The sequence below is a fragment of the Jaculus jaculus genome, chromosome 1 (assembly GCF_020740685.1).
Source record: "Jaculus jaculus isolate mJacJac1 chromosome 1, mJacJac1.mat.Y.cur, whole genome shotgun sequence".
In the NCBI taxonomy this organism is placed as follows: domain Eukaryota; kingdom Metazoa; phylum Chordata; class Mammalia; order Rodentia; family Dipodidae; genus Jaculus; species Jaculus jaculus.
In genome coordinates, this window is record NC_059102.1 from 83,527,210 (window position 1) to 83,534,549 (window position 7,340).

At 39.8% G+C, this 7,340-nt stretch overlaps 1 pseudogene; it reads left to right on the plus strand.

Moving 5' to 3' along the window:
- Window positions 1–256: 256 nt before the first annotated feature.
- Window positions 257–840, plus strand: LOC123462247 (annotated as a pseudogene).
- Window positions 841–7,340: the final 6,500 nt, after the last annotated feature.

Genomic DNA, 7,340 nt, shown 5'->3' on the forward strand with positions numbered 1-7,340 from the left:
CAGAGCTACAGAGTGAGGCTGCCACATATCACAACCCTGACTGCCCACCTCCCACAGCCCCCATAGCAGACCCTCCACCTTATCTTCACATGCCTAAGTCACGTCACTTCTGTGCCCCTGTAACTCTTGATTGTGATTTAGAAGCAGTCACTCGACAGGCAACCCGCCAACTTTCCTGGGAAGCCCAATCACTAAAAACTCTCCTTACAGTTAAAAAAGAAAAAGGCCGGCCGGCTGGCAGGAGCCGGCCGGCAAGATGGCGGCCCCCTTGGAGCTGAGCTGCTGGGGTCTCCCCTCGGTACACAGCGAGTGCCTGGTGGTGATGGTGATGTGCCAGTTTTGACAACTGACGACAACATTGTTTCCCAACCTGCAAAAATATTAAACTTTTTAAGAAAACAGGAGTATAATGCTGATTATGAACTCTCAGCAAAACAAGGGGCAGATACACTGGCATACATTGCTCTCCTGGAAGAGAAACTTCTCCCGGCTGTGCTTCACACATTCTGGGTTGGGAGTGACAATTACTTTACTGTGACGAAGCCATGGTTTGCTTCACGGATTCCTTTTCCCTTGAATTTAATTCTGCCTGGGAAGATGTCAAGGGGAGCACTGAACAGAATACTCCTGACGAGAGGAGAGCCTCCTCTCTACCGTCTCCAAGAAGTGGAAGCACAGATATACAGAGATGCCAGGGAGTGCCTAAATCTTCTGTCAAATAGATTGGGAACATCTCAGTTTTTCTTTGGAGATACATGGATGACAATCTTCACCAAAGCCTTCAGCTTCCTCCTCGGAAACTTGAGCCCTCAAGCTGACACCAGCCGCAGAAGAGAGTAATTCCTTACAGCATCTGCCACCATGACAATTGTTGGCTTTTTGTGCGTGTGTTCAGAGTCTTACACATGGTTGCTGTAGTCACACAAAGTGCATGAAGGTTAAAAGAAAATGCTGTTGATAGATATAAGGAAGACTAAAACAGAGGAACTTTCTGTAACCTTTTTTATTAGGAAGCTTCTATATTAGCTTGCACTGCACTTTACATAAAGCTGAATGCTAAGTGTACTTGGAGGGCGGGGTAAAGACACATTGTACTGTATGTAAGAAAATCTTGCCTTCATTGCAGCGATCTTTGCCTTTGTTCAGATTCTGCTGACCAGAAACTACAATTCTGTTCTGAATGTGCTTCGTAATTTATTCATAATTTATTAACCTAGTTTTCATAGACCTGTCTGAATACATAATGTGTAGCTGTTTGGCTAAGACTTTATTCTTCTGTTTGGAAGCCTGATACTATTTTAGAAGTTAGGGAAAAGATAATTATTTCAATGGAAAAGCCTGTATTTACCTTTAAAACACAGCGAGGAATGTATTTTTAATTATGCTAATCCTCGGGTTTAGTACCACATATACAAATGTAAAAGGTGGTTACATATAATAATCACCTGATACACACTTCACTATAACAGTATTTACAATGTGTTCAATATAGGTTAACAAAGGCGTTTTTTGATTTCTGGACAAATGTGGAAACTTTAGATCCATGTATTTTTAGTATATAATCATACCATTCTTATGTTGATTGCAGAACTGGATATGTTGGTCATCATTACCATGTTCAGCTGAAAACTTCATTGAACTTTTTCCAGTTGTTTGTTAATCACTAATCTATGGCCAGGGCTGTAAAAACACCTGTGTGTCTCTACTCTGAGTTCTCCATGCTTCACTCACACCTGTGTGTGTCTGCTCTGAGTTCTCCATGCTTAACTCACACCTGTGTACGTCTGCTCACACCTGTGTGTGTCTGCTCTGAGTTCTCCATGCTTAACTCAGGCCAGTATGTTTTTCCTAAGAAGCATTATCTCATCACCTTCACATGCTTCTTGACAACCAATTCTTTTCCATATATTTTAAATACAGTTGAAGGATCCAAAGGAATATATCAGAAGTAGCAATTTTTGAAGACTATTTTGTATATATTGGTTGCTGAACTGTTAAAGGATTTGCTGTGTGGTAATTTTACTTACAAAGAAACTTGCTTATTTTAGTGGTTGAGGTGCTTCTGTTGTCCTAAAACCACTTCTGGGATTTAAAAAATATAGGACCATGCTTTTGATTAGTGTCCTAAAAGATTACTATGGTGCTCAGCAAATCCTACCAAGTCCTTCAGAAACCTGAATGTTAGGAAAATAAGCCTTGTAGGCAAGAGACACGCTAATGTGAGCAGAGTGGAGTTGTCATGTGTGACCACATCCTCCCAGTTTGCTTGGCATTCATGGAACTGTTTATATGAAAGTCTTGAAGTCATTGTAAATATTTTTCTTGAAAGCTATAAGTGGGACATAAGGTGTCTTCACAGTCTTGTTCATCGGTTGGGATGTCTTTATAGGAAGTCCAGCTTCTACAGCAAGGGACGTATGCATTGGTTTTGGCTCATCTTCAAAGGCATATTAGTATTTTAGCAATCTGAAATCTCTATGAATATTTTATATTGGAAATCATGGCTATGAGGCTTTATTGTGCTAGGATTGATGTATATTGGAGAAGATTGTTAACACATTAATCAGACATCTGTTTATACTTTAATCAGGGTTAGTCATTTTCAGTTATGATTAATGGTAAGTCTTCCAAAAGTTTTGAAGTTTGAAATAGTTTACAATTGTAAAACGCATGTAAAATAGGACAGTTATTTTTTGAAAAGATGAAGAATGTATAAGAGAATGATACCATCACTAGCAGACTATAAAATGGAATGGTAAATCTGGCAGGTTTCTCCATGAGTGAAGTCAAAAGACACTAGGGGGAAAAAAAAAGATAATCCTGAGTTAAATGAAGTTTTCCTTTCGATAAAACTGCTAATGTCATGAAGAAGGTGTGTTTAAACATAGGAATATAGAGGATGATGTATATAAGATACACAGACTTCACCTAAGAAGTGTACTGTAATATTTTGTATTGAAATGTTAATAAAAGGAGGATGTTTTAGAATAGCGAGTATCTGTCCTTGCTAGTGGTGAGGATGGCTGCAGATATGATGTGTTTGCTTTTGGCCATTCTGCTTTGGATTAACTTTGTATTAAATTTTAGTGTCCTCATGCTTCTAGACCGCCTTTGGGGAGGCATAGAGCGAGAGTCAGGTAAGAACTATGTGTTAGCTTCCTTTGTATAAGTGAGCTAGAGGGTCAGCTGTAACTGAGCACAAGTACTTTAGGGACCAGCCACACACCAAGGAAGCTCCTGGAACAATTGGTAGGCTGGACAGGGGCCCATGGCCATCCTGTCAGAGCATTTCTGCATAAAGCTTGAGTGTGTTGGGAAAAATGGCCCATAGTCTTAAACAAAATGCTGTGAGTCACTGTCTTTTGGAAGTGATGGATATGAAAGTTGGAAATGTTCTAATATTTTTGTGAGTACAGGAGTAGAAAGAGTGGTTAGGTAATTCCTGTGAGGTGAAGGTCCTCCACTGTCACTGTTGTCACATTGATCACTGGACACTAAAGAAACTGTAAGTACAGAACATAGTCATTCCTTAAAAACTGTGTTTGGACCTTGCAAAAGGTTAGCACTGACACGTAAGTTTCTATTTAGGTGTGCTTGAATTATTTTTTGAGTACTAGAGGATTCAAGATTTTAAAAAAGCCAGCACTTTTATTTCCACTTGTAATTCCTATTCACTTCGTATTGCTGGATGTGGTAATGTGAGGGAACAAAGAGGCTTATTTTAGTCAGAACTAAGTTAAGAATTTTCCAAGTCTGTAAAAATGGAGAAAATTAACAGCAAAACAGGAAGAAACTTGTAACAGAATATCTTAAGAAAACCAACTTGTTTAAGTAGCTTTATGTGATAAAGTGCTATTTGTATTTGGTAGAGTCTTCGAAATGGACATTTACCAAGCTTGTTACATTTTGGGGGTTGGTTCTTCACAAGCTGTCAAAAGATTTTACACCTTTAAGCCAGAATACAAATGCTTAAATACAGATAGGAAAATGAAGAATGGGGTCATGAGATAGCTCGCTTCTATTTTTGTAGTGTTTTAGAGTCTATAATTTTTTGAAACTTTACAAAGAGGTATAAAAATAATAGAGTAAATATGTCATTGTCTACATAGTTCTTATTTAGAATTTAATACTGCAAACACAATATTTAGTTCCACAAGTAACTCAGAAATATAAATTCAATATTTTTTTTATTTATGAGTTTAAACTGAAAAGCAATTCAGGGTTATAACAAATGCTTATTTAAAGATTTACTTTGTCTTACAAACAAGAAAAAGCAACAATCTAAAATAAACAACAAAACCCTCCTTTTCTATAGGATATCAAAAAAAAAAAAAAAAAAGAAAAAGAAAAAGGCCACCTTACTTAAACAACTCCATGACTTAGACCTAGAAATCCGCTCTCCCTCTCCTGCCCCCGTGCAGCACATCAAAGCTAAAATCAAACAACCCAAGACTGTACATGCGTTTCCAATAACACACGCCCAAGTAAAGCAGGAGCCAATTCTTTAACCCGTTCACCACCTGAGTCGAGTGGGGCAAAAACAGATTCAGGGGAGGAAGGCTCTGAAGGAGATAAACACTCTAAACAATCCACTGATTCAGATGATGATAGCGAGCCAGACAGGATCAAAAGTATTGTTATTAAGCCCCAGCAGTATCACCATTTAAAATTTAAACATATCAAGGAATTAAAAAGTGCTGTTTCCTCTTATGGACCTACTGTTCCCTTTACCATGACCCTACTAGAGGCCCTTAGTGATAATTGGCTTTCAGTAAATGATTGGAAAATGCTAGCAAAGGCTGTCCTGACATGAGGGGGGACTTTCTCCTGTGGCCCAGGCCAAAGCAGCTCACTCTGTACATCACCTTAACGCTCAAACCTTGCATCTTCTTTTTAAAATCACTAGGGAACAAGCTCACCAGATAGTCAAACAATGCACAAATTGTGTCACCCTCCTACCCATTCCCCACTTAGGCATAAATCCTAGAGGTTTAATTCCCAATGAGATCTGGCAAATGGATGTAACACATGTTCCCTCATTTGGTAATCTTAAGTACCTCCGTGTTACTATGGATACCTGTAGTGGATTCATTTTTGCCAGTCTCCATGCTGGAGAAGCTTCAAAAAATGTCATTGCTCATGTACTCAATTGCTTTAATATCATGGGAAAGCCCCAAATTATTAAAACTGATAATAGTCCTGGATATACTGAAAACAAATTACAAAATTTCTGTCATCAATTACAAATTAAACATATTACAGACATACCATACAATCCCCAGTATCAAGGAATCGTTGAGCAAGCCCATCAAACTATTAAACATACCCTCCAAAAGTTAAAAACAGGGGATTTATATCCCATAAAAGGCTCCCCAAAAAACATTCTTCATCATGCTTTGTTTGTCTTAAACTTTTTAACCCTTGACGCTCAAGGAAAGTCAGCTGCTGATCGCTTTTGGCACACAAACACAAAAAATACCTTTGCCAAAGCCATGTGAAAAGATCCTTTAACCTTAAAATGGAATGGCCCAGACCCAGTACTCATTTGGGGCTGAGGATCAGTATGCTTGCTTGACACCAAAGTAAATGCTGCGAGATGGCTACCAGAGAGACTTGTAAAACAGGCTGATGATCCTCCAATGACATCTCACATATCCAGGGAAGAAACACTTCCCTGAGAGAATCTTCTTTTTTCCTAACAGGACAAAGCTGGAAGGACCTCTACTTATTTTAATCCTCCTACTCACAATTGGACCTATGATTATAAATAAAACCATATCTTTTATATGTCACCAGATTGATGCCATTAAGATGTAGCCTTTACAGGTCCATTATTGCAGACTGGAGCTGGCGGATCTAGGTGTTGCCACTGAAGACCTACCACTTGCAGCTGTCACTCTCCCTTGATCTTACATTCTGTACTCAGTTACTATACTGCTGTCCTCTACACCTCTGCTATTGCTGCGGTCTACCTGTCATGGCCAAATAGCTACCCCTCCTACGGGAGCTGCATAGGATTCAGACCTATGCATATTGGCTCACAATCAAGTGAGTGAGATATGGGTACCAACATGGGTGCGAGGCAAAGCACCGCAAGGGAAGGTCCCTTTCTGACCACTTCTGAATTCCCTTTAGAGCAAAACCTGACTTACATGGAGGTTGGTACCATAACTGTTATCACTAAGGCCATGCTTCACTCTCTGGCAACATAGGCCCTGCCTCCCCTCCCCAAAAGGCACCAAGGGCCAAAGATTGTGGCAAAAAGACATCCCATGGGAGGAGTTGGGTCCCTACTCCCCCAGTTGGTTAATGCCCACCACTGAAAAGTGGGCCTGCCCCTCTTTTTGTATAAAAGAAGGGAGGAGGCCAGGCGTGGTGGTGCATGCCTTTAATCCCAGCACTTGGGAGGCAGAGGTAAGAGGATCAACATGAGTTCAAGGCCACCTTGAGACTCCATAGTGAATTCCAGGTCAGCCTGGACTAGAGTGAGACCTTACCTCCGAAAAACAAAAAAAAAAAAAAAAAAAAAAAAGAAGGGAGGAGATGTTGGGAGCTATGAACCAAACCTTGGACATATTGACAGAAACCGCCATATAAGTTAAGTTTCTACTTCCTCATCTAATGATCTATTACCAGAAATGAAGAAGCTGTTACACCTGGGTGATAGCCTCTCTGGTGCTGCTGGTAATTGATAAAGAAACTGCATTTAGCCAGTAACCCTGTGATCTCTGGCCTGATTATGACTCCTTCCCCCTACAACCCTATAAAAAATAAAACTAAACTAAAAATAAAAATAAACTTCGAGACCTTGACAAATTCCTAGCTTGGTCTCCTTCTTGTGTCTGTTTGCCTCCCCCCATTCAGGTTAGCTTCTCCTCGAGTCCTTGTTCAACTCCCCACTGGCTGGGGCACACAGCACAAGAACAATGACAAGAAAAACACAAAGAACAAAACAAAATACATAGACTAGGTGACTTACAAACAGCAGGAATTTATTTCTTGGGTTCTGGAGACTGGAAGGTTTGCAGTCAAGGAGCTAGCCAATACCATATCTGGTAAGGGTCCTCATTTTGATTCTTAGGTTATATCTTCTACTGTCTCTACTGTCTCCTGTGGTTGAAGTAATTAGCTAACTCTTGGAGGTCTTCTGCAGCTCCCAGAATGAAAACACACCTATGTTGAAGATTCTGCAATGTTCAATGACCAATTAGATCTTTGTGATTGCATAGAGTTAGACTATTGCCATTCCAGAGCCAAATTATATTAGGTTATTTTTAGACTGAAAGTCATTCATTGCCCCAAACTGTCTCATTTAAAATCTTTACTTTTCTCTCTCTGCC